At 42.2% G+C, this 26349-nt stretch overlaps 1 long non-coding RNA gene across 3 annotated transcripts; it reads right to left on the bottom strand.

Annotated features, from left to right (window-relative positions):
- Positions 1 to 2515: 2515 nt before the first annotated feature.
- On the bottom strand, positions 2516 to 17586 carry LOC105483641 (uncharacterized). 3 transcript variants are annotated; one of them, XR_988441.3, is made up of 4 exons: positions 16435 to 17586; positions 9653 to 9759; positions 6043 to 6216; positions 2516 to 3053 (listed from the first exon to the last, which is right to left on the bottom strand). It is a non-coding gene; the product is annotated as an uncharacterized lncRNA (long non-coding RNA). The 3 variants fall into 3 exon arrangements; XR_011620181.1 differs by lacking the exons at positions 2516 to 3053; positions 6043 to 6216 and adding exons at positions 6937 to 8290; positions 8601 to 8717; XR_988440.3 differs by having other exon boundaries at positions 2516 to 6216.
- Between the last annotated feature and the right edge of the window lie 8763 nt (positions 17587 to 26349).

Genomic DNA, 26349 nt, shown 5'->3' on the forward strand with positions numbered 1-26349 from the left:
GTCCAAATTTCCCCTTTTTATGAGGACACCAGTCATAATGGATGAGAGGCCCACCCTAGGGACCTCATCTTAAGTGATTACATCTACAAGGAACCGATTTCCAAATAAGGTCACATTCTGAGGAACAGAAGGTTAGGGTTTCAACATATGAATTTGGAGGTGGACACATTTCAACCCCAACAGGCTCCAACAGTGTTATCAGTAATCTTTCTCTCCATCTGTTGGCTCTGCTCTCTGTGTTTACTTCATTATTGTTCAGGCGCTCTCCAAATTGTGATAAGCTATCAGCAGCTCCACAATCGGAAAGATGCATTTTGTGTCCAGTTGTAAAAAAAGTCTTAGAATTGTCTGTGGCTGTCCTGACTTGGATCACATACGTGTCACCTGCCCGATGCCCAGCCGGGGATTGGAAGATTCAGATTTGCCATTCCTGGGTCACATGCTTTCCCCGGGAGCTAGGGTTTAGGTCAGCTCTAATTGTATAATGCAGATTGAGAGTAGAGGTAGGGTGGGGGTCCACAGAAGAAAAGTAGGGTACTGCTACCAGCAGAGGCCTCACGTAAGTGGATAAGAGCTGACCACTACAGTCCTGCAGGTAACGCTGTTCTGCTAGCTTGGTGCCATCCAGGTTCATAAGCCGGGAGTGGATGTTTAAGATTGCTAGGCTTCCTTTCTCTTCACTTACTTGAACTTACATCATCCATAAGGTGCCTTGCAGATGTGGAATTCTGTGATTCTCTTTGATGACATACTTAAACTTCCTTTCCCCTCCTTGAGTAGCATTTGATCCAAATAAAGACCAATTATATAACAGAACATAATTTCCTTTGGTTAAAAAGGAGTGAGTTTTACTGGGGTTTGGTTTGCATTCCTCATAGTGACACAGTGTCTGCCACCTGGCACTGTGTCTTGATAAGAATAACATGAAAGCTGGCTGGGTGCAGTGGCTCACACCTGTAATCTCTGCACTTTGGGAGGCCAAGTCAGGTGGATCACAAGGTCAGGAATTCGAGACCAGCCTGGCCAATATGGTGAAATGCTGTCTCTACTAAAAACACACAAAAATTTAGCTGGGTGTGGTGGCGCACACCTGTAATCCCAGCTACTTGGGCTGAGGCAGGAGAATCACTTGAACCCGGGAGGCAGAGGTTGCAGTGAGCCGAGATTGCGCCGCTGCACTCCAGCCTAGGTGACTGAGCAAGATTCCGTCTCAAAAAAGAAAAAAAATAAAAATAACACGAAAGCCTAACAAAACCATTAGTAGAATGGGCTTGCTTAAAATATTAAGTAGCAGAAAACAGATAGGATGCTCCTGTTCGGCATTCCTCCAAATAAGACTTATTTAATTATTCCATGATGGACAGTTCCTGGCCGATGAACAGCTCCCTCCAGAAAATTCAGGGTTCCATCCAACTCCTCATCAGAGATAAGCAGTAGCTTGGGAAGTTGTACCTAAGTTTACAGAGCTTAGGACACCCATATCTCCCCACTTTTGCATTTATATCCACATTTCCATTTTGCACCAAACTTTCTAGAAGCTCGCTTACTCAGGTGACAAGGCTCTCATGAGAAAAGAGACATTATGCCTTGAGCACTTATTAATATTCATTATTATTCTAAATGAAGACCAGAATGAAATGATGTCAGGCTTATGAAAATGTGCTATGAGGCCGGGCGCAGTGGCTCACGCCTGTAATCCCAGCACTTTGGGAGGCCGAGGCGAGTGGATCACGAGGTCAGGAGATTGAGACCATCCTGGTTAACATGGTGAAACCCCGTCTCTACTAAAAACATACAAAAAAATTAGCTGGGCATGGTGGCGGGCACCTGTAGTCCCAGCTACTCGGGAGGCTGAGGCAGGGGAATGGCGTGAACCAGGGAGGCAGAACTTACAGTGAGCTGAGATCGCGCCACTGCACTCCAGCCTGGGCAACAGAGCGAGACTCTGTCTCAAAAAAAAAAAAAATGCGCTATGAAAAGTCACAAAATATTGGTATGCAGAGGATGCCACTTGAAGCTCTAAAGATGTAGTCAGTACAGCTTGGTCTACCTGGCACCACACCTTCATTAACCCAGAAAATGAGTAGAATTGCATGTGGACTTACATGTTAAATAAAGCCCAACTGGTACCTGGGCATAATGGTGTTTTGCAAACATGACTTTTAAGTTCCTACTGTATTAGGGATTGGTCAGGATTCTCCAGAGATACAGAACGAATAGGACGTTATATGTATATGTGTGTGTGTATACATATATATACACACATATATATGTATATATACACATTATATGTATATGTATATATACACATACATATATATACACACACAAAGAGACTTAATATATAAAGGTTTATTTATTTATTTACTTTTGAGATGGAGTCTTGCTCTGTCACCTAGGCTGAAGGGCTGTGGCGTGATCTTGACTCACTGTAACCTCCATCTCCCAGGTTCAAGTGATTCTCCTGCCTCAGCCTCCCGAGTAGCTGGGATTACAAATGTGTGCCATCATGCCCTGCTAATTTTTGTATTTTTAGTAGAGACACAGTTTCGCCATATTGCCTAGGCTAGTCTCAAACTTCCGACCTCAGGTGATCCGCCCGCCTCGGCCTCCTAAAGTGCTAGGATCACAGGCATGAGCCACCACACTCAGCTATAAAGGTTTATTGTTAAAAAATGGCACATGTGATTATGGAAGCGGGAAGTCCAAAGATCTGCAGGGTATGTCAGCAAGCTGGAGAACCAGGAAAGTCAATGTTGTAAGTTCTTGTCTGCAGGCTGGCAGGCTGGCAGGCTTGAGACCCAGGAAAAACTGACATTTTCACTGAAGTCCAAAGGTAGGGAAAAAGCTGATGTCTCAGATCAAGGCAGCCAGGCAGAAGGAATTCTGTCTTACTCTAGGGAGGGCTAACCTTCTGTTCTATTCAGGCCTTCAACTGATTGCATGAGGCCCACACACATTAGGGAGGACAATCTGTTTTACTCAGTGCACTGGTTTCAATGTTAACCTCATCCAAGAATACTGTTTGTCCAAATATCTGAGCATCCATGGCCCTGTCAAGTTGACACATAAAATTAATTATCACACATACAGACATGGCATAATACCTATCAACAGGAACCACTCAGCAAAACAGTAACAGTTGTTAAATTAAACAATTTTTTTTCCTTTAATAATTAGAAAACTATCAATACACTTGATCTTTTTGCTTGAACATGATGTTTGGAAAAATGGAATCTTTTAAAAAACACACCTGGCTAATGCTTTTAATGTTGAAAGTGGTACACTACCCAGTTGTTAGGGGAGTGTTTCATTGGATGTTGGTATGGAATACAAGAATGAGATACATCTCTAATTAATTGTTTTGAAAAGCCATCTATGCATATCTATAGCACAGAGTTCTTTAAGAAAAAAACTGGAGCACATATTCTGGTGTCTTCCATCGAAACTAAGAAAGTGTTGAGATGTTATATAAGCATAAAGAACTAGGAATGATGAACACTCTTGTAGCCAGAAGGGGGAAAACACAGAGGAAGTGTGTGGATGGTGGCATCCTTTACAAGTGACAGTCCTTGCTTCCTATAATACTCAGCTGTAATATAAATTCAGTGGATGCCTTGGAGCCTAGTAAATCAAAAATATATTTGAACCTTATTAACTAACTAAAAAAATCAAATCAGTCTTCTGAAACCTATTTGCAGTTATAGGATATTACCTAAAAATGGAGACTATTGAGGGGAAAAAAATGGTAGCCAGAAAACAGGGTGTTACAGTTTAGAAAGTCTCAGACTTTTGTGTTTACTTGACTCGCAGTTTGAAAGTCTAACATCAGATCATTCCTAACCAATAACGTAAATGGTATTATTTGTGGATGGGATGCAAAAGACACCTCATATTGTTATTTCTCCTAAGGGTCCTCTCCTGATTTTGTAGAATCTGATAAGGGTTTTATTTTTGGTTGCCTTAACTGGGGAAGGGATGAAAGGTGGTGAGATGAAAGGGGAAGGCCCTGGGAAGTAGAACTTCTTCCCGGAGACAGCATGAAAGGGTAGAGGGATCTAGTCTCTATTTCTACCAGATAATTGAGCCTATTATCCTGATGATAAATAACCTTCATAGGTCTCTTTCTGGCCCTATAAAGAATAAAGTCTCCCTCTAGCTACCAAGGCAGTTAAGGTAAAAAAAATCACACTTAGGCAAAAGTGAGATTATGGCTGGAGTCTTCCAGAAAATGACTATCATCCTCTGTCTCCCTTCAGCATTGGAAGCCAGGTATGGTTAATCAAAAGAAAGGCCATCTGGGTTGAGGGAATGGGCAGTTAACTGAGTTCACTGAGAACTGCAAATATGCTGGGCACCACAGTGAGGTCCGCTAACATGTTCTCTGCCCTGCAGAATGTTGGCAATGCTGACAGAGTTGGACTGAAGCCAATAGATTATCATATAAGTTTAGGCAATCTGAGTGACAATGACAAGTCACAAGAAGGCCCTGAACAAACAAATTATTCCGGAGAGACGATTGGAAAGAATTGCCTTTTGCACATAAAGAGAATCACAGCAGACTTCCAGCGATTGTGAAGATACAGAAAGTTTTCATCAGCAACAACTCACAATACTTCCTAGTTTCTCCCACTCACCCTTTGAGCTACTGACCTCTTCCTTACCAACTCCTTGTTCCCCCTCCACCTCACATTAAATCCCCACTGTTGCCTTTTGCCCTATGTAGAGCCTATGCTGTGGGTCCCTTTATTTCTCACAACACACCCACCGTCTCTCCTGTGACTGCCCTGGGGATGGGAAGGAGTGAGATAAATAAGTGACCTGGACACTATATGAAACCACCTCAGGTTATGAACTCATCCTTTGAAGCGTAATGCTAAGTAAAGCTGACATTTTATGTATGAAGTAGGAGTCAACACTTTAACATGCATTTACTGAGCATCTACTATGTGCTGGAATTCTAGAAATAGATGTGGCTTATTCTCTTTAACTGTAATCTAGTATAGGCCAGCCAGAAAGATGTTGACTTTTTCACACTGCTGGGCAGCTACTCCTTTATTCTATGTACAGGAAAGAACACGGTAAGATGAATGGCCTAAATGGAATTGATTTTGTGTATGTGTTTGTTTGGGGCTGTAAGAGATGGGTGACTTCAAAGACGGTGACTCCTTGTTTGGAATTTTCTAACCAAGACAGCTCATGGGAATTGGGAAACTTACTCTCCCCATCATTCGTTGAATTTCAGGAAGCAGGGCAGCTCTACTCCATGTAGTCAAGTCAGATTCATGTGTAAGGAAGACAGAGGCCTGCTACTAACTGTTGTCCAGCTTCAGTGGTCCTCGCTGCAGGCCAGGTTCAGATGGCCCAACAGTTCTGAGTGGGTGAACGAGCCCCACGGAAGTGTGCACTGTGTGTCTTTCCTGTTTTGCTTTAGGACCTTTTCTGATGCCTTCCTGGCTCATGGAAGGAATAGCCCAAAGTATAGGGAAGTTAGTGCCCTGAGGCCATCTTCAACCAATGGGGAAGAGGAGCTTGCAGATGAACGTTCCATCCCCGCCTCCTGGGGCAGCGTTTCTGGGCAGCATTTGGTGCGCTTTCATGAGGTACTGATAGACTTCGTCCCTTGTTGTCCTTGCTCTGTAGCAGTTTCGGTAATGCACACTTGTATTGGCTTGCACTGCCCACCGCCCCACTTCCCTCACTCTTACTTTCTGGGTTCTCCTGATAGACTAAGAGCACACAGTCCTTATCTTAGGGAGTCCCAAACTGAGACATCAAGGGAGTAGCATTCCCTGATAACATTCTGTAAAGTGTTGAGATTCTAGATGTTTCTCAATTACTTTGATTTGTTAATGTTATGAATCATCTTATCCTGCTAATTAAAGAGATGTAAATTGTTTTAAAAATGAAATATTTTTTAAATGTCAGCAAGTAACACAGAAAGAAAACCTTCAAGAAAGTATGATGCAGAGGGGAAAATTAAGCTGAAGAATGATACATTCAGGTATTTATATAATTGTTTAAAGACACACAAAGCAATACCTTATGTTATCGATGGCTACACACACTTGTGGCCAAAGGATATTTTCCAAATTCCTGGTGGTGGCGGCTTTGGGGAGGCAGACAGGAGCATGAGGCTTGCAGGCAACATAGAGAGGATTTCAGCTTTATCTGTAAGCTTTGTTGCATATTTTAAAGCAAAGATCGAAAGTACAGCTGAAAACATTGTTAACATTAGATTCTTTTGGTTGGAACATACATGAACATTTGTCGTATTTTTCTCTATTATGTGTTTTAAAGTTTTCCCAAATTAAATAAAAAGTTAAAGCAGCTTTAAATGTTTTTAAATGAAATTTGGCAAGTTCAAAGCTTTGAAAAAAATTAAGATGACCTATAAACTCAGCATCAAGCCCCAGGCAAAACTGCCAATTTGATATAGTTATATTCCTCCAGATGCTTTTTCTTTTTTTTTTTTTTTTTTTTTTTTTTTTTTTAAATTTATGTATTATTATTATACTTTAAGTTGTAGGGTACATGTGCATAACGTGCAGGTTTGTTACATATGTATACTTGTGCCATGTTGGTATGCTGCACCCATCAACTCATCGTTTACATCAGGTATAACTCCCAATGCAATCCCTCCCCCCTCCCCCCTCCCCATGATAAGCCCCGGTGTGTGATGTTCCCCTTCCTGAGTCCAAGTGATCTCATTGTTCAGTTCCCACCTATGAGTGAGAACATGCGGTGTTTGGTTTTCTGTTCTTGTGATAGTTTGCTAAGAATGATGGTTTCCAGCTGCATCCATGTCCCTACAAAGGACGCAAACTCATCCTTTTTGATGGCTGCATAGTATTCCATGGTGTATATGTGCCACATTTTCTTAATCCAATCTGTCACTGATGGACATTTGGGTTGATTCCAAGTCTTTGCTAATGTGTGTTGATTTGAAATGCAACTATGTGTTAGTCTTGCTGTATCTTCAGACACTCAGAAGTTTCATTGTTGACTATGGCAACATTACGAAATGTTTCCCCCTCAAATTTATAAGGCAATCTAAGTCCAGGTAATGGAGAAATTTAAAGAGTATATCTAATTTATTTTCTAGAACATGTAAGATTAGCACAGTGAGAGCAAATATGGGATATGACTTAGTTCACAGTCACATAGATAAGGTTCTCAAAGTAAAGAATTTCTGTTCTTTCCAATGCAGAATTTTTACTGGGAATAAATCAAGTTTAACTATACTTCTGTATTTCTTCTATCATCCCTCTATAAAACTATAACATATAAGCTTTAGTCTATCTTCCATAAGAACTTCTTGTTACTGGGCTTTTTTTTTTTTTCTTTTTATGATTACAAATAGCCTTCAGTACATTTGCAAACTAAATCCAGAGTTTGGAGTCTTGTGCATGGCTGCAACTTGGTGTTATTTAGTATTATTGTTATTAATATATGTGCCGGGAGACAAGAGAACATTTTGATAAATACTCATAAAATGTTCCAGATTGATGCATATTTAGAGTATCTATTTGCACAAAGCAATGCCATGAACATATGACTCACAAGTTCTGAAGTCTGATACTGTTAGATAGATTGATGCTGCTAATTTATTGTGTGCCGCTAGGAATAGGGAGATGAATTGCAAAACCCTTTACTGGCTTCTGGCATCCAGGCAGCAAACTCCCTTTGCCTTTCTCTCTTTGCCCTCAGATTCATCAGCATCTCTCTGAAGTAGGATTCAAGGATGAAGTCAACCTAAAACTTTTTCTCTAGGTTTCCAGGAACAGACTGGGAGGGCTTAGTTACGGGCAGACCTAAATAGAAACCACTACAGGGATACAACCACAATTTATTTTCCTCTGAGGGTTTTAAAAAAAGAACCTACACTTTTGCATGCTGCAAATCTTTCTTTCTCTTTGTCTCCCTTTGACCCCAACCCCTACCACATGGGAACCAGAAACAATAAGTTTCTAACGGCCTAGGAGAAGCCGATGCAGGGGCAGGGAACATGCCGCAGAAAAATGGAAGTGATTTTAAAACTCTTGACTCTTTCAGACCCGCCAGCATCAGAAACTATAAATAGGAATGGCTGGCAAGAGGGAAAGATGGGACAGATCTTTCCACTTCTTCAGAATGCTCTTGAGCAGGAGGGAGAGAGCAGAAACATGTTCAATGTTTTGCACAAAACCTGCTTCGTTCCTTCACAGCAGAGCTGCTTGGCCTTATGGGAGAGCAGTTAACTGGGCAGAACTCAGAGCTGAAAAATTTTGCTGCAGTGGCTGTTGTTGACCTGATGAGAGTTAAAAAAAAAAAAAAAAAAAAAAAAAAAAACCCTTCGCTGGGGGCGGGGTGGGGAACGGAGAGGGGAAGCAGACAAACTTTTTGGTTTTTGGAGTATTTATCTATTGCTTGTCTGTTATGGAATGAAATGTGTCCCCCTCAAATTCATGTGTTGAAGCCCTAACTCCCAATGTGACTGTATTTGGAGATAGGGCCGTAGGGATGTAATTAAGGTTTAAGGAGCTTGCAAGAGTGGAGACCTAATCCAATAGGACTGGTGTCCTTATAAGAAGAGAAAGAGACACCAGGAGTGTACATACACAGGAAAAAGGCCACGGGAGGTCACAAGGAGAGAGCAGCTCTCTGCAAGCCAGGAAGAGGGACTTCACCAGACCAACCCTGCTGGCACCTTGATCTTGGACTTGCAGCCTTCAGAACTGTGAAAAAATAAATTTCTGTTGTTTAAGCTGCTTGGTCTGTGGTATTCTGTTATGGCAGTCCTAGGCAACTAATACAATGTCTTTTAACACTGAAAGGCAGATTGAAGTTCACTTGTGTGTGTGACAAGGCATTGAATACATATTAAGGCCTAGCAGGTAGTGGAGTGGTTAAAAGGATTGGCTGCTGCACTAAGGTAGGCCTGGTTCAAATCCTAGTTGATCACTTACTAGTAGTGTGACCTCCAGCAAATTACTCTGTGTCTTTATGTTTCCTCATCTGTAGGAGAGTAATAATAACAGCTTACATCTGCAAGACTGTTGTGAGGTTAAATACTTCAATGTATGCAGAGCATGTCATAGTTGCTGGCAAACAGCATCCTAAAAAATGCTAGCTACGACACTGAGTACCTCATTTGTTTATAGTAGTTTCAGTTTACAAAGTACTTCCATAGCCATTATTTCATTTGATTTTTACAGCAATCTTATGAGATTAGTTGGGAAGGAAATCTTACACCCACTCAAGGGAGGAAGAAACCAAAATTCAGAGAGGAAAGGAACTTGTCCAAGCTCAAATTTCTAAGAAAAGTAGAGCCAGGCTTCAAATCCAGATCCCCTGACTCCAACTTCAGTGCTTTCCTTACTAAATTTGCAGTCCCTCTGAATTCCTCCCTCCCTGAAATCCCCTCCCCTTCTTTGTCTTTTTTTTTTTTTTTTTTTAACCAAACATGTATTGAGTTTCTATCACATTATAGGCATTTCCTCTTCTTTCCCTGGACCTGTGTGTCTTTTCTCTTGTTCGTTTAGACCTGGAATGTTGTGTGTGCGTGCGTGTGCGAGCCTGCATGGGAGCGCCTGTGTGCCCACACTTGGGCATTGAGGGCTCTCATTCTCCCTAAGGGTGACCTTGCCTTGTGTCTCCTCTCCTTACCTACCAGTGTTTTAGCTCAAAGATGGCACTTGACTTTCAAGGACGTATTATAAATAGAGCCTTAACAGCACTCTCTTTTCTTATCTGAAAACTGACACGAAGCACAGGCATCTAGGACAAAAAGAAAAAGAACAGGGTCCGTGGTGGAGCAGATAATCAATATCTTTAAATGATCTGAGAGCAGAAATTCCCAAAGGGGAGGTGAGAAGAGACCTGAAAATGACAGCCTGAGGAAGTTTGTTGGGCTCTCCTAGGGAGTGAGTGGTGGGGGGGTGTTTGAAAAAGCAGATTTCATATTGCGATTTTTTTATTTAGAAAAATGGCCCCCAAAAGCTGTTATTCTCATAGTACAAACTACAAAAATTAAAGCTCTCCAGAACTTTTTGACCTTTAGGGTTATGTAAGAGTTATGGCAATTCCCAATGAAACAGGAGGTGGCCTCTGAATTGTGAGAGCTGAGATCATTACCATGTATTTTTGGCCATTAGGGACTTGAATCTAAAAAGCTGGAAAACTCTATTTCATAGAGTCTTCAGAAAAGAAGCAAGGCCTAAAAGTTGCAAGGAGTCAATGCTTGAAAGGTTCCCACAGAGTTTGAAAAGGCCATAAAACCCAACTCCCCTATTTTACAGATAAGGCAACTGAGGCACAAAGATAAATCACTGGCATAAGATCTAATGCTTATAACAGGATTGGCTGAGCCCAGCATTGACCTCAACCTGCAATGGGGGGATATTAGTAGAAAAGACCAGGGAATCTCCCACAAGTAATCCTCTACTCCTAAAAAAGAGAATTAAAATGTGCCTTCAGGAGGCTGGGACCAACCCCAGGGTATTAGTTCAATAAGCCTGAAGGATGCAACGGGGGAGGCATTTGGAACACAAAAGCAGATACTCCTGCTGTTCTAGATGGCTTCCTAAGAGCCAGGGTTCTTCACGTCGGTCTTTCCAAAGACCTAAAGTAGTAGATTGGACAGCAAGGGATGTGGAGGATCAATGAAGCAGCTGTTGGCTTTCGGTGCATATAAATAATGCACCTCTAAGGGATAGGGTGTGTTTTGGTTATTCTGTACAACAAATACCCCAAAAGTGTTAGTGACCCTTGGCCTTGCATTTCCCCAGACTCTGACCCACACCCTGACCTTGACCTGACCCTCAGCCTGAAGCTGACCCTGAACCTAATCCTTTCTCTGACCCTGACCCTGATTTTGAGCCTCCCGTTGAACCATAGCCTCAGCCTGCCATTCACTCTGACACAGAACATGACCTTGTCCTTCACCCTGTTTCTCACACTACCATGACTCTCAGCTATGCTCACCCAGACTCTGATCCCGACATGGACTCTGATTCTCACCCTCACAATGAACTTGTCTATAGGCAGACTCTAACTCTGAGGATGACCCTACACTCACCCTGAATCTGATCCTAATCTTGAACCTGACCTTCACCATGTCCCCTGTGGCCCTCACACTGACTCTGACCCTCACACTTACTGTCTCAATTTAACCCCACCCCTCACCCTGATGCTCATGTTGACCTTTATCCTGATGTTGACCCTGGAAATATACCTCACACTCCTTCAAAATCTGACCTTAATCCTCACCGTGATACTCACTCAGATCCTGGACCTGACCTTCATCATGATCTTGACCCTGACCTTGATCTAGATACATCACTCTCTTCCTGACTGAACTCTGACCCTTAACCTGAACCTCACACTGATTCTGACCATGACCTGAGCTTGACCCTAAACGTGATGCTAAATAAGCACCTGACCCTGAACTTGGCTCTCACCCTGATTCTACCTTCATCCTCACCCTCACCCTGAGCTTTGTCTGACCCTTAATTTTTTCCCAAACCTCAATTTGAACCTGACACTTACCTAATCTTGACTCTGACCCTTATCCATAACCTACTAGACACTCAGTCTGACACTACTTTTCATTCTCACACTGGTGTTGACCCATACTGTTACCCTCACCCTTTCACACTGACCTTGAACCTGACCATAAATCTGGCCCTGTCTCTGAACCCAACCCTAAACTTTATCCTTCACAAGACCCTGATCCACACCCTCCCCATGACTGAGACCCTGAATCTACCACTGTCTCTGAATTTCTCATCCTCACTCTTACCACAGCTCTAATGCTTATTCTGACCCTTATCCTCACTCTGAATTTGTCCCTAACCCAAAACCTGTCTCTGACACTGAATTTCACCCTTAACCTCACCATAACTCTGACCCTTGGACTATCCCACCCTCATCATGACCCTGATGAAGCTATGACCCTGACTATAGCCCTGACCCTCACCCTGATATGAACACTGACTCCATCCCGACCCTGACCCAGACCATCACCCTATCATACTGGTCTTAAATTCATCCTCACCCTGAACCTGACCCAAATTCTGACGCTTATCCTTGTCCTCATCATGACTATGACCTTGAAAAGACCCTGACACTCACAGTGACCATCAAATGATTCTACTTTCCCATTACCCTAACACTTTAGCTGGGCCAGACACTAATCCTCATCAGGACCTTTACATTCACCTGACTTTACTCACCTTGAATTTACTATGTACTACATGCTCAACCAAATCCTCACTCTAAACCTGACCCTGACCTTTATTCTGATGTTCATCCTAAAATTGGCCCTCATCTGGCCCTCCCTCTTGTTCTCATTTTGTGTCCATGATCCTGCCCCTAAAAGTATCTCTGACTCTGATATCATGCTGACATTGACTCTAACCATCCCACTCCTCTAAAGTTACCCTAAACTTAAATTTCAACCTGTCCCTGGTCGTGACCCTGACCAACAGTTCAACCTTGACCCTGACTCTGACCGTCAACCTGACACTGACTCCCACCAAGACTCTGACATTCACATTGATCATCAAACTGACCATACTGAGTCTGGCTTAAAAAAGTTGTGGTAAAATAAATGTAACATAAAATTTACCATCTTAAACATTTTAAAGTATACAGTTCCGTGGCACTAAGTACATTCACATTGTGGTGCGACCAATCTCCAGAACTCTTTTCATCTTGCAAAACTGAAACTCTGTACCCGTTAAACAACAACTCCCTCTTTTTTCCTTTCCCAGCCCGCCCCTGGCAACCATTATAGTTTCTGTCTCGATAATTTTGAGTAATCTAAGTATATAGGTGGAATCATACAGTATTTGTCCTTTGGTGACTGGATCATTTCACTTGGCATAATAACCTTTAGATTCACCCATGTTATAGTATGTGTCAGAATTCCCTTCCTTTTTAAGGTGTAATAATATTCACTATATACCACATTTATTTATCCATTAATCTGTCCATAGACACTTGGGTTGCTTCTACATTTTTCCTGTTGTGAATAATGCTTCTATAAACATGAGTGTTCAAGTATCTCTTTGAGACCCTACTTTCAATTCTTCTATATATATACCTAGAAGTAGAATTGCTGGATCATGTAGTAATTTTTAATTTTTTGAGGAACCAACCATATCGTTTTCCATAGTGGCTGTGACCCTATCTTTTATGCTGAACTTTACCTGACCCTGTCCTATATCCTGACCTTAACAATGACCTTCTACCTTATCTATAACCTGAACTTCACCCTCAATGTGACTGTCATGCTGACCCTAACCATGACACTGTCTTGACTTTTACCATGTCCTTACACTGTGCTAGAGCCTGACGGTGGCCCATACTGTCAACCTCACACTGACCGTGACTCTGTATCTTACACATATACTTACATTCACCCTGACTTTCACCTCTCTTTGACCATGACTTAGACCCTGAAATTAACCCCTACCTTGTATCTAAATTTGAACTAGACCTTTACTTTGATCTTGTTCAGAACTTTACCCTGAACCTGACCTCAACTTAACCTTTACCTCACCATGATTTTACCTTCACATTCACCCTGACCTCAAGACTAAAGCTGACCCTTATCCTCCCACAGAACATGACCCTGACCCTCACCATGTCCCTGTCCATGATTCTGACCCTGACCTTCATCCGGACACTGACTCTGATCCTCATTCTCACAATAAACCTGATACTAACCAAGACCCTGATGCATACCTGACCCTATTCTTCATTCTGCCATCTGTTACTTACTCTGATCTTTAACCTAAACCCACATGATATTGGCCCTCTATCTTGTCCCTTATCCTAAACATGACCTTCACACTGATCCTGATTTCCACCCTTATGAAGACCCTGACCCTCAACCTTTCATACTGACTGTCATCATCATGATACTATCTCACTCTGATCCTGACCCTAAATTGGACTCTGAATCTGATCCTCAACTTGTCCCTGACCATTATCTTCACTTTCTCCATTGACCTTAAATGAAATCTGACCATGATGACACCTTGAAACTGACTCTGACCTCTCTGCTGCTGAACTTGACCTTTATCTTGTCCCTCAACCTCACCTTAATCATCACTCTGACCCTGACCAGCACTCTGACATTGATCCTGAACCTTACCTGACCCTAACCTTTACCCTGACACTGATGCTTAACCTGCTCCTTATCCTAAACCTGACCGTCAGTTTGAACTTGACCATGAATCTGACCCAGATCATAAATATGAAAACACTTTTGACCCTCACATGTCCCTAAACCTGAGCTGACTGAACTTGATACTGACCATAACCCTGACCACCTTCACCCTTACTCTTACCTTGAGTCACATCATGACTCTCACTCTTACCCTGACCCTGACCTTCACACTGAACTGACACTCAACTTGACTTTGACCCTGACTGTCACCATGTCCTTGAGCCTGACTTTGACTTTGTCCATGACACTCAGCAAGACTTTGATATTCACTCTAACCTTAACTCTGACCTGACCATGTCCCTGAGCTAGCTTGTGAACTTTAACTTCTACCTGATCCTCACCCTCTACTTAGCCCTAACCCTATCATGATCCTGGCCCTGATTATCACCCTGACCTGACCAAATTCCTGACCTGATTCTGACACTCAAGCTGACCATGATATGGATACTATTCTCACATCAGCCCTGATCCTCCACTTCACCCAGAACCTTGGCCGACTCTAAACTTAATCTTGACCCTGACCCCGATCCTCAACCAGATGCTTTTCTGACCTTACCCTGAACTTTTTTGCATCTTGACCTTGACCCTGACCCTCATTGTGACACCATCCATGATCCTTATCATGTCCCTGAACCTGATCTTGAGTGTGATCCTCGCCTTCACCTTGACTTTCACACACAGCCTTACCCTTCCCCTCACCCTCACCTGAAAGTGATTCTGACTTTGGACCAAACCATACACTCACCCTGGCCTCATCCTGAATTGGACCTTTATGATAACTCTTATTCTCACTCTGAACCTGACTTGCATCTAACTCTTATCTTTACTCCGACTCAGATTTGGCCATCACCCTGCATATGACCCACGTCTTGAAACTCACACTTCTCCTTACAGTAATCCTCACCCTGATAGTGACTCACACAAATACCATATTCATGCTATTGCCCTGACTCTACCCTTACCCTGGCCCTGAACTTTACCCTGAACTTTAACTGACCCTGACAGTCAACCTAATCTTTCCTCTGAAACCCTCATGCCAACCTTGACCCTAACTGTACCAGTCATATTCTCTTTGATCCTTTTATTTCCATATATCTTGACGCTGACCATAACCCCCACACTCATACACACCCACACCCTGACCAACACCTTAACTATGAACTGGACCTTTACTTGTCCCTGAGATTCATTCTGATCATGGCCCTTACGCTGACCCTTACAATGACCCTGACCCTTACTTTGACCCTCAATCTAATATTAACCCTTATCTTGAGAATGAAAAGACTCTGAAGCTGAAGCTTACTCTGAACATCATCATGACGCAACCCATACTCTAACTTTTATTCTCACCCTGAACCTATCCCTCACCACGTGCCTGGTATTGGCTGTCATGCTGACTATGACCCTCCTCACTATTACCATGTCTCTGGCCTTGACTTAGAACCCTATCCTCATGATCATCTTGACCCTGAGACTCAGCTAACACTGACCATCACTCTAATCCTATCACTCACGGTAATCTTGATACAAACGTTAACCTGCACCCTCAAACTTACCATGACCTTACCATGTCCTTGATCCTGTACTTGACCTTGTCCCTACCCTCATCCTGACTTTACCTCTCACCATGATCCTGATACTGATCTTCACCTGCAACCCCAAACTTTCTCTGACCTAGACCCTTATATTTATCAAGTTTCTGACTACAATGATTTGAAAGTTTGTCTCCAAACCTCATTTTGAAATTTGATCCCCAATGTTGGAGGTGGGGTCTCGTGGAGGTTGTTTTGGTCATGGGGGTAAATCCTTCATGAATAGATTAATGCCCTCCCTGGAGTACGCAGAGGGAAGGAGGGGAGTCAGTGAGTTATTGCTCTATTAGTTTACATGAGATCTGGTTGTTAAAAAGAGCCCAGTACCTCCCCTCCTACTCTCCTTCACTCCCTCTCTCTCCATGTGATCTCTGCATATATGACTCCCGTTTGCCTTCTGCCATGAGTGGAAGCAGCCTGAGGCTCTTGCCAGAAGCAGATGCTAGTGCCATGTTTTTCATATAGTCTGCAGAACTGTGAGCCAATTAAACCCCTTTTCTTTATAAATTGCCCAGCCCTCAGGTTTTCGTTTATAACAACACAAAATGGACTAGGACACTGACCTGGTACTTAGACCCACCCCCACTATGATTAACACCCTGGCGCTGTACCTGACTTCCTTACCCTTCAAACATTACTGTCCTTGATAATCAACCAGACCAGACCCTGTTCGTCACTCTGAAACTGACCGATGCCATAGCCTTGACATTTACACCACCCTCACCCTGAACTTGACCCTCACCCTATTGTTATGCCTGATCCTTACAATGACCCTAATCTTTAATGATGCTGAACACAATGATGCTGAACCTGATTGAATTCCTCATCCCAACTTGCATCTGGATACTCCTCATCTAGATACACACATCATTTCTCCCCTGAACAATGACTGTGCCTGTGCCTCATCTTCACTTTCACCTTGATCCTGATCCTAAACCTCACTTGGCCTTGAACTTCATTCATACACTGACCCTTATTTGACCTCACTCTTATTCCAACCCTCATACTGACCCTTATGTTGACCCTGACCCTGAACTTAACCATCACCCTGACACTGACTCTGAAATATACACCCACTCTCACTTTGACCCTGTACCAGATCCCCTGCACCTCACCCTGTCATTAACCTCCTCACTGACCCTTACCCCCAACTTGATCCCCAAATACACCCTCAGATGCTGATCCTAATACTGATGGTGATACCGCTCCTGACACTTACCATGATCCTAAAGCTCACCGTCATTATGACCTTTACTCTCAACCTCACCCTGTCTGTGACCCCCTCTCTCTGACCCTCATTGTGACCCTGACCCTTATAATGATTCTGACTCTAATAATGAGCTAACCATCACCAAGTTTAGTTTGAACATGAAATCTTATACACTCACACCCTAGTTTCTTTTGGATTTCTTACTGCTCTCATTAAGAATATGCTTTTGAGAACTAATTCTCAACTTGCTTACACATGTACTGTGTGCTTCCTTTTCTTTTCTTTTCTTTTCAGACAGGATCTTGCTCTGTTGCCCAAGCTGGAGTGCAGTGGTATGATCGTGGCTCACTGCAGCCTCAAACTCCTGGGCTCAAGCGACTTTCCCTCCTCAGCCTCCTGAGTGGCTGCGACTACAGGCATGCACCACCACTCCTAGATAATTATTATTATTATTTTTTTAAATAGAGACAAGGTCTTACCACGTTACCTAGGCTGGTCTTGAATTCCTCAGTTCAAGTGATCCTCCCACCTCAGCTTCCCTAAGTACTAGGATTACAGGTGTGAGCCACTGCACCCAGCCTACTGTATTTTTCAAATATGCTGCTTTGATTTGTGGTTTACCTCAAAGTAAGAAACTACAGTTGAGGCTGGGTGCAGTGGCTCAGGCCTGCAATCCTGGAGCTTTGGGAGGCCGAGGCAGGTGGATTGCTTGAGTCCAGGAGTTTGAGACATGGTGAAAAGCCACCTACAAAAAATAATTTTAAAAAATTAGCCAAATATGGTGGCATAAACCTGTAGTTCCAGCTACTTGCGAGGCTGAAGTGGGAGAATAGCTTGAGCCTGAGAGGTAAAGGTTGCAGTGAACTGAGATTGCACCACTGCACTCCAGTCTGGGCAACAGAGTGAAACCCTGTCAAAAAAGAAAAGAAAAGAAAAGAACTGCATTTGAGAAAAATGTGTGGTTCTCATTGATTTGCCTCAAATAAAGCATAGGTTAATTCTAACAGTTAAGAATTTTATTTATTTTATTTATTTTTTTGAGATGGAGTCTCACTCCGTCGCCCAGGCTGGAGTGCAGTGGCACGATCTCAGCTCACTATAACCTCTGCCTCCTGGGTTCAAGTGATTTTCCTGCCTCAGCCTCCCAAGTAGCTGGGATTACAGGTGCGCACACTCGCACCTGGTTAATTTTTTTTTTTTTTTTTTTTTTTTGAGATGGAGTCTCGCTCTGTCACCCAGGCTGGAGTGCAGTGGCGCAATCTCGGCTCACTGCAAGCTCCACCTCCCGGGTTCACGCCATTCTCCTGCCTCAGCCTCCCGAGTAGCTGGGACTGCAGGCGCCTGCCACCACGCCCGGCTAATTTTTTGTATTTTTTTAGTAGAGATGGGGTTTCACTGTGTTAGCCAGGATGGTCTTGATCTCCTGACCTCATGATCCACCCACCTCAGCCTCCCAAAGTGCTGGGATTACAGGTGTGAGCCACCGTGCCCGGCTAATTTTTGTATTTTTAGTAGAGATGGGGTTTCATCATATTGGCAAGGCTGGTCTCAAACTCCTGGCCTCGGGCGATCGACCTGCCTCAGCCTCCCAAAATGCTGGGATTACAGGCATGAGCCACAGTGCCTGACCAGAATTTTCTTTAGAAACCACTGTCTGATTTTTTCTTTACTGTTCACATAAATACAATTTTCAATGATATTTGCTTTAACTGGCAAGAAATTACTGTTGAGGACAGTGTGTAAATGTGAACTCATTTTCACACATATAGCATAGGTTCCTCTTATCTTGTTCTGATTCACAGGAAGAAATTGTCATTGAGATGAATATCAGTTTCTGAGTTTTTCGGGGTCAAATAAATCTTAAATACATCTTGGTTTAGGCAAACAGAGGTAGCATTGAAAACAATCTGTATTAGTGCATATAAGCTCAGTTTCAGACATTCCTCTCAAAAGAAACTCTTTATTGCTTCTTAGAGTATACTAAGGTGAACATAAGCACATATGAGTATGTGTCATTCATTGCAAAGGCACAGCCGTACTGTAAGGGACAACAGATGAGGATGAGTCTAAGCAGAAGTACTGAGAAGAATCCACCAGCCTGGGCAATGTGGCAAAACCCCGTCTCTACAAATATACAAAAAACTAGCCAGGTATGATAGCACACACCTGTAGTTCCAGCTACTCAGGAGGCTGAGACAGGAGTATTGACTGAATCCAGGAGATCAAGGCTGCAGTGAGCTGTGACTGTACCACTGCACTCCAGCCTGGGTGACAGAATGAGTCCCTCACACACACACACACACACACACACACACACACACACACACACAGAATCCATATTAGTATCAGCAAACTCAGTTCTGGACATTCTTCTCAAAAATATCTCCTTATTGTTTCCTGCAGTAAACTAAGATGACTATAAGAAGAAAAACACATATTCATGTAAAAGGCATATTCTTTTTTTCAAAGTAGGCGCTATAGATTGAATGTTTGTGTTCCCCCCAAATTCATAAGTTAAGATCCTGGCCAGTTATGGTGGCTCATGCTTGCAATCCCAGTACTTTGGGAGGTTGAGGTGGGTGGATCATTTGAGGTCAGGAGTTCAAGACCAGACTGGCCAACATGGTAAAACTCCATCTCTACTAAAAATACAAAAATTAGCCAGGTAGTAGTGACACGCACCTGCAATCCTAGCTACTCTGGAGGCTGAGGCAAGATAATTGCTTGAGCATAGGAGGCGGAGATTGCGGTGAGCCGAGATCATGCTACCGCACTCCAGCCTGGGTGACAGAGCAAGACTCTGTCTCAAATAATAATAAAAAAAAGTTAAAATTCTAACCCCCAATCTGATGGTATTAGGAAATAGGGTCTTTAGGTCCTGAAAGTGGAGCCTTCCTGAACGGGTTTAGTCCCTTTATAAAAAGAGATTCCAATAGGCCGGGTGCAGTGGCTCACGCCTGTAATCCCAGCACTTTGGGAGGCCGAGGCAGGCAGATCACTAGGTCAGGAGTTTGAGACCAGCATGTCCAAAGATGGTTAAACCCCCTCTGTGCTAAAAATACAAAAATTAGCTGGGTGTGGTGCTGGGCGCCTATAATCCCAGCTACGCGGAGGCTGAGACAGGAGAATCGCTTGACCCTGGGAGGCGGAGGTTGCAGTGAACCGAGATCGTACCACTGCACTCCAGCCTAGGCGAAAGAGCAAGACTCCATCTCAAAAAAAAAAGAAAAGAAAAAAAATAAAAGAGATTCCAAAGCTTGCTCCCTCTCTCTACCCTCCAGCATGTGATGGTATGAGAAGACAGTTATATGGGATCTGCTGGCTCATTGATTTTGGACTTTTCAGCCTCCAGAACTGTGAGAAATAAATGTCCATTGTTTCAGCCACTCAGTCTATGGTATTCTGTTATAGCAGCCTGAATTGACTCACACAACAGAGCAAATGAGAGTGAATCTAAGTAGCAATATTAAAAAGAATTTGTAGTAGTACAATCAGGCTCGGCCTCAGGCATTCCTATCAAAAGTCCTTACTGCTTCTCAGAGTAATGCAAGATAAGCATAAAGACAGCAAAATACATATCAAAGACACATTCTTACTAGAAAGAAAAAAGATAAAAATATACTGCTTATTAAACCTAATTTTAATTGCCTCTTCATTCTTAAAATGTCAGTGGATTAACAAAATATGTAAACGCCTTTGGATAATAAGACATATTTGTGTGTATTTGCCTTCTCAAAGCTTTTAATTAATATGAGATAAATGCTCATGAAAAAATTACCTAGGCAGTTTTTTACTTTCTATCCTCTAGATGTCTCCTGTGTCTGGAAGAAAAAAAGAAAGAAAAGAATTATTCCTTTAATTAGAGATAGTAATTAACAAAGACAGTTCGTTATACTAGGTATAAGGATTGCAGAGAGATATAGGTATATACAAATAGGATGTAATTTTCTGTTTGTATATTTTTAAAAGTTGTGTAGTTCACTCATATAATAAATTTAATATAATACCTACTGCTTTATTTAGTATACTGACAATTATGCTTTAAAGCTATAGTTTAAAACTTTAAATTATTACCTATTTATTTTTTATATCTTGATGCATACAAAAAGGGAATAGATCCTTTATTACAATTTGTTATATAAATAATATACCAAAAGAATAAAATTAGAATTTAGGTCTTTTGTATGAAATGACTTATTTTATGCCCAGGTCAACAGAGGTTCCTTTTCTTGTCAACACATTGTTCTACTGCTTTTGTATTCTCTTCAACTATCCTCAGAGATTCCCTTGGATAATCTTGACCTAATTTTATTTGTTCAAAGTTAAAATGCCATCATGCAGTGAAATTCACCCTTAAAACATAGACAACTTCCAGAAATTAAATCAGTTCAGATAACTAACATCATGTCCTTACCTGGGCTTGACAGCTCACAAATAAATAAATAAATAAATAAGCAAATATTTATGCTGATAGTAAATGTGTTTGGGGGGTAGTCCACAAATTCAGAATTGTTTAGAAACAGAGTTGTTTGTAACCTTGAAAAAAAAACTTACACCAATTAAATGACAAATTAAAGACCTTTTAGATGCTTTACTATTACCTAAGAAAACAGCTATCATAAAAACACAGTCATTGCAAAGACAAGACCTAGAAATCCATGGTAATGCTTTGGCTGGCCACTATGCTAAACAAACAATATTAACCTAGATAAACAGTCCTATCATCACACGGACAAGAAAAGTCTTGCAGTAGTTCAGAGAGGCTGTTCCTAACTGTCAGAAACAAGTCTCTAATTCGATTTAGGATGATCGTTAGATGATCATCAGGATGGCCAACTGAGTGTGCCTCAACACTTGAAAATGGAGCTTAACGAAAATTCTTCATGATATAACCATAAAGGAACAATAAGCTGACAACAATATTAGACCAACACTGGTGGCTTAATTTTAGACATAGCTGCCAAGGATGTGTTTGAAAGCATGTCTTATCTACCAGTGACACATCCTGATAAACTGCCAAGGTGGGGTCATGGACAGGAATCAAAGCCTCTATGTCCCTTTAAATACTTCCAAGTGGACTTCATACAAATACCTTTTACAATGAATTATAAATATGTTTTGCTCATTGTGCATGCAGGGTGGACTGAAGTTTTTCCTTGCTGGAGAGCTATTCCATGCTGGGTTGGGGATTGAAAAGGTTCAAGGGATGGCTTAGTTTTGTTTTCCCACATGGGGAATTCCCATTTATCTCTCCAATGACAGAGGTGCTCATTTTACTAGTACTGCACTTTAGTACTTTTACACAGAAACTTCTCTGTCCTTATCATCTGCAGTCCTCAAGGCGAACAGAGAGAACAAATGGAATTTTAGAACTAAAATTAACAAAGCTCTCAAAATCTCTTAAACTCCCATGGCAGAAATCATTACTATTAGCTTTCATGTCTAAAATCAACCCTTCCTAGGGTCCTTATTCTGCAAGGGTGAAAACTTTCTTTTTTTGAGACGGAGTTATGCTCTTGTCGCCCAGGCTGGAGTTCAATGGCACGACCTCGGCCCACCGCAACCTCCGCGCGGGTTCAAGTGATTCTCCTACCTCAGCCCCCCACATAGCTGGGGTTACAGGCATGCGACACCACGCCCAGCAAATTTTGAATTTTTAGTAGAGACATGGGGTTTCTCCATGTTGGCCAGGCTGGCCTCGGACTCCCGACCCCAGGTGATCCGCCCGCCTCGGCCTCCCAAAGTGCTGGGATTACTGGCGTGAGCCACCAAGCCCGGCCCAAAACTTTCTTAAAGGAACGGGTGGTTGGACCCTGTGGTCTACCTGGGGTCCCCACCCTGCCACTCACCCACTCCTCCCCTTGGTGGGGAAGGGAGGGAAGTGCAACAGAGCTCTCCGCCCACCCCTATCCCACCTCCTTTACCAGTGACCCAGTCACGGATTTCAAGTTTTTAATGCACCCAGAATCCTGCAATTTAGTTCTTTTGGCATAAGTCACCTTCCCACTGCTCCCCATCGCATGCTCGCAATTATGCAGTACTAATACTCTTGGCAAAGTTTTCAGAGAGTAGTTTCCGCCGCCTACACCCTACCCAGAATCTGCAGTGGGCAGGACTCACCGTTGCTAGGAAACGCCTGCTGTAATCCCTTTGACCCTGTCGTGTGCTGACATGCTGACCTTTGGAGGAAAAGCCCCCTGCCCAACTATTGAGCATGCACTGACTATTCCAGGTGCAACTGCTGCCAAACTGCTGTTCTCCGGGAACCAGTCGTAGGAAGCCATCGGCAGCCCCAGGAGTGCTTGCTGCAGCGGCCTGACAAGGATTTGGGATTAACGGGGAGATCTGTTGCATCCTCTTCTTTCCTCGATAGGAAGATAATAAGGACACAGGAGGCAGGGTTGGAGGCTCAGCTAAAAACCAGATTCCCACCACCTGTTCATTTAAGCAAGTGCGCTTGCGCCGGGCAAGCCCTCGGGCTAGCTTCTGGCTGAAGGGTGGTGCTGCCGAGCGAGGAGCGCACGCGCTCGGCGTCTCCATCTGCTGGTTGTGTGGTCTGTATTTTACGGCTGGATTAAAGTAGGTGCCGGCATTTTGAAATATGAACAGATAAAATTAGGCCAACACTATCCAAAGGAGTCTCAAAAGAATGGTTGAAGAATATGCAAAAAGCATTGAGAATTAACAGAATAATTTGGTGACAAAAGGAACCTCTATTGATCTGGGGATAAAAATATTTGGTAAATTTACATGGAAGACCTAAATTCTAATTATTCATTTGGCACATTATTTATGTAACAAATTGTAGTAAAGGAACTATTGATGTTGCTTCTCCGCCTTTTGGCTAAGATCAAGTGTAAGAACTCTTGATATACATTTATTTGTATGAATTTAGGCAGGCACACATGTACAAACACAAAAATAAGTTTCTGACTATTGAAAATACATCTATCCTCTGCATAGACTTTTATCTCTGCAATCTTTATACTCAGTTTAATCAACATCTACGTTTAATACTATTTTTAATTAAGTAATCAGTCTTTTTCTCTAGACATAAGGAACACCCAGGGGACAGAAAGTTTAAAACCTTCGAACTTATTTGTTCATACGAATTTATCTTCTAGTATTTTAAAATTTTAAAAAGACAAAAACAAGGGATCTAGCCCTGGTCATGCTGACTTCACAGCTTCTGTGCCTATCTATGCACTCAACTTGTCAGCGTCCTTGTGTCAAAGACCCCTTAGGCACATACCTGAGATGAATAAATTGGTCTTATTATGGCTTGCATTGAGGCAGAATGCACATCACTGGGAACTACAGGGTGTCTCAGTAAAAAGGTGTCAGGAAGTACCTGTTATAGAATGTGATCTTTTGTTGGGTGACTTGGGGTAGGATCTAAGGAAGTGAGGGTTTTGCTGTAGACTGGGCGTTGTTAGAAAGTGAAGCTAATTCTAGATTAGCTATTTTGTGAATATACAACACATGATTAAATAATAAACTGTTTAACTATAGCCTTAAAATATTATTTATCAGTATATTAAACAAAACAATCTATATCAAATTAAATTGTTACGTGAATTAACTGCAATAACTTTTAAAAAACTAATAAGAAATCAATTAGAAACTCTCTCTGTAATTCTTACACCCTATATAATCAACTATCTACATTAATTATTGTCTTGAATTAATCAGTCTTTTCTTTCTTTTTCTGTAGACGTAAGTGACATCTAGAGGACAGAAAGTTAAAAACCATCTGCATCATTTTTAAGTAAGCATTATCTTATATTGATTAAAAGTTTTGAAAAGGCAAATACAAATATATGTGTATTATCATCCAAGACATATTTTGTTAATTCACTGACATTTTAAGTAATAAGGGTCGGTTAAAATATGGCTTATATGTGGTCTTTTGTATTTTTTTTTATTTTAGTAAGAATGTGCCCTTGAAATTAGTATGTTTTGCTGTCCTTATGTTTATGTCAGTTTCCTCTAAAAAGCACTAAGAAGTTTCATTTGAGAGTAATGTGTAAGAAGGCTGAGCTGGTTTGCCCCAATATGAATTTTTTTCAAAATTACTTGTTTGCCAAGCTAAACTCAGATATATATAGCAAATATATATATATATACACACACACACATAGTAAAGCAAATATAGTTGAAAATTGTAGGTCTATGTACAGACAAGCAGTAAAGAAGAAATCAAGCTGAGAACCAAACATTAGTCTCTAAAGACAATTTTTAATGAGTTAGAATTAACAGAGTTGAACCCATACTTTATCTGAGGCAAATCAATGAGAACTGCACATTCTTCTTAACTGCAGCTTCTTACTTTGAGGTAGACCATATTAACTCAAGTCAAAGCAGCATGTTTGAAAACACACAGCTCAAGTGTAAGCAAGTTCAGAATTATACATAGCTCTTAAAAGTACCTTCCTGTTTTGATGACAAGGGATCTAGATAAAACAAGAGTGTACATATATATTTCTTTAACTTTATTCTGTGATGATGATACTCAGCATCAGGGCTGGGGTCATGGCAGGGTTCAGGGTCAGTATCGGGGTCAGTATTAGGCTCTGGTCAGGGTCAGGCCAATTTCACGATGATAGGGAGTATAAATCTCAGAGGAAGGATAGGATTCAGGTCAGGGTCAGCAGATAGATCAGGTCAGGGCCAAGCTTTGTGTCAGGGAGAGGATCATGGACAGGGTGAGAGTCAATGTCTTGATGAGGGTGAGCTTCAGGGTCATAGCAAGGCTCAGGATTGGGGTCAGGATGTGACTCATGGTCAAAATAAGGGTGATGGTCAGTGAAGGGTTTATTGTTAGGGTGAGCGTCAGGATAGAGGTCAGAATCAGGGCAAAGGGGAGTGTACTCTTAGGGCCCATGTCTGGGTGACATCAGGGTCAAGTTGAGGATCAGGGTTTTCCTTGGGGGCATTGTGAGAGTTGGGGTTGCAGTAAAGACCAAGTATGGGTCAAGAGATGGATGAGGCTTAGTATTAGTTTTAGGAACAGGATGAGTGTTAGGATCAAGCACGAGATGAGAATGTGGGGTCATGCTCAGGGTAAGGGTCATTGTTTAGGGAAGAGTCAGGGTGAGGGGCAGAGTCAGGTTAAAGGTAAAGGTCAGTATCAGTGTAAGATAAGGGTCAAGGTATGATCAAGTTCAGGGTAAGTCAGGGTCATGATCAGAGTCAGGGTATAGTGAGGTCAAGTTCAGGTAGTATAGGCATCAGGGTCAAGATTTGGATATTGTTGAGGTTCAGGGGGATGGTCAGGGTAAAGGTCAGGTTGCATGTCAGGTAGGTATGAGGGTTAGAGACCTCAGAGA

Source organism: Macaca nemestrina, chromosome 2, assembly GCF_043159975.1.
Source record: "Macaca nemestrina isolate mMacNem1 chromosome 2, mMacNem.hap1, whole genome shotgun sequence".
NCBI classification, from domain to species: Eukaryota; Metazoa; Chordata; class Mammalia; order Primates; family Cercopithecidae; genus Macaca; species Macaca nemestrina.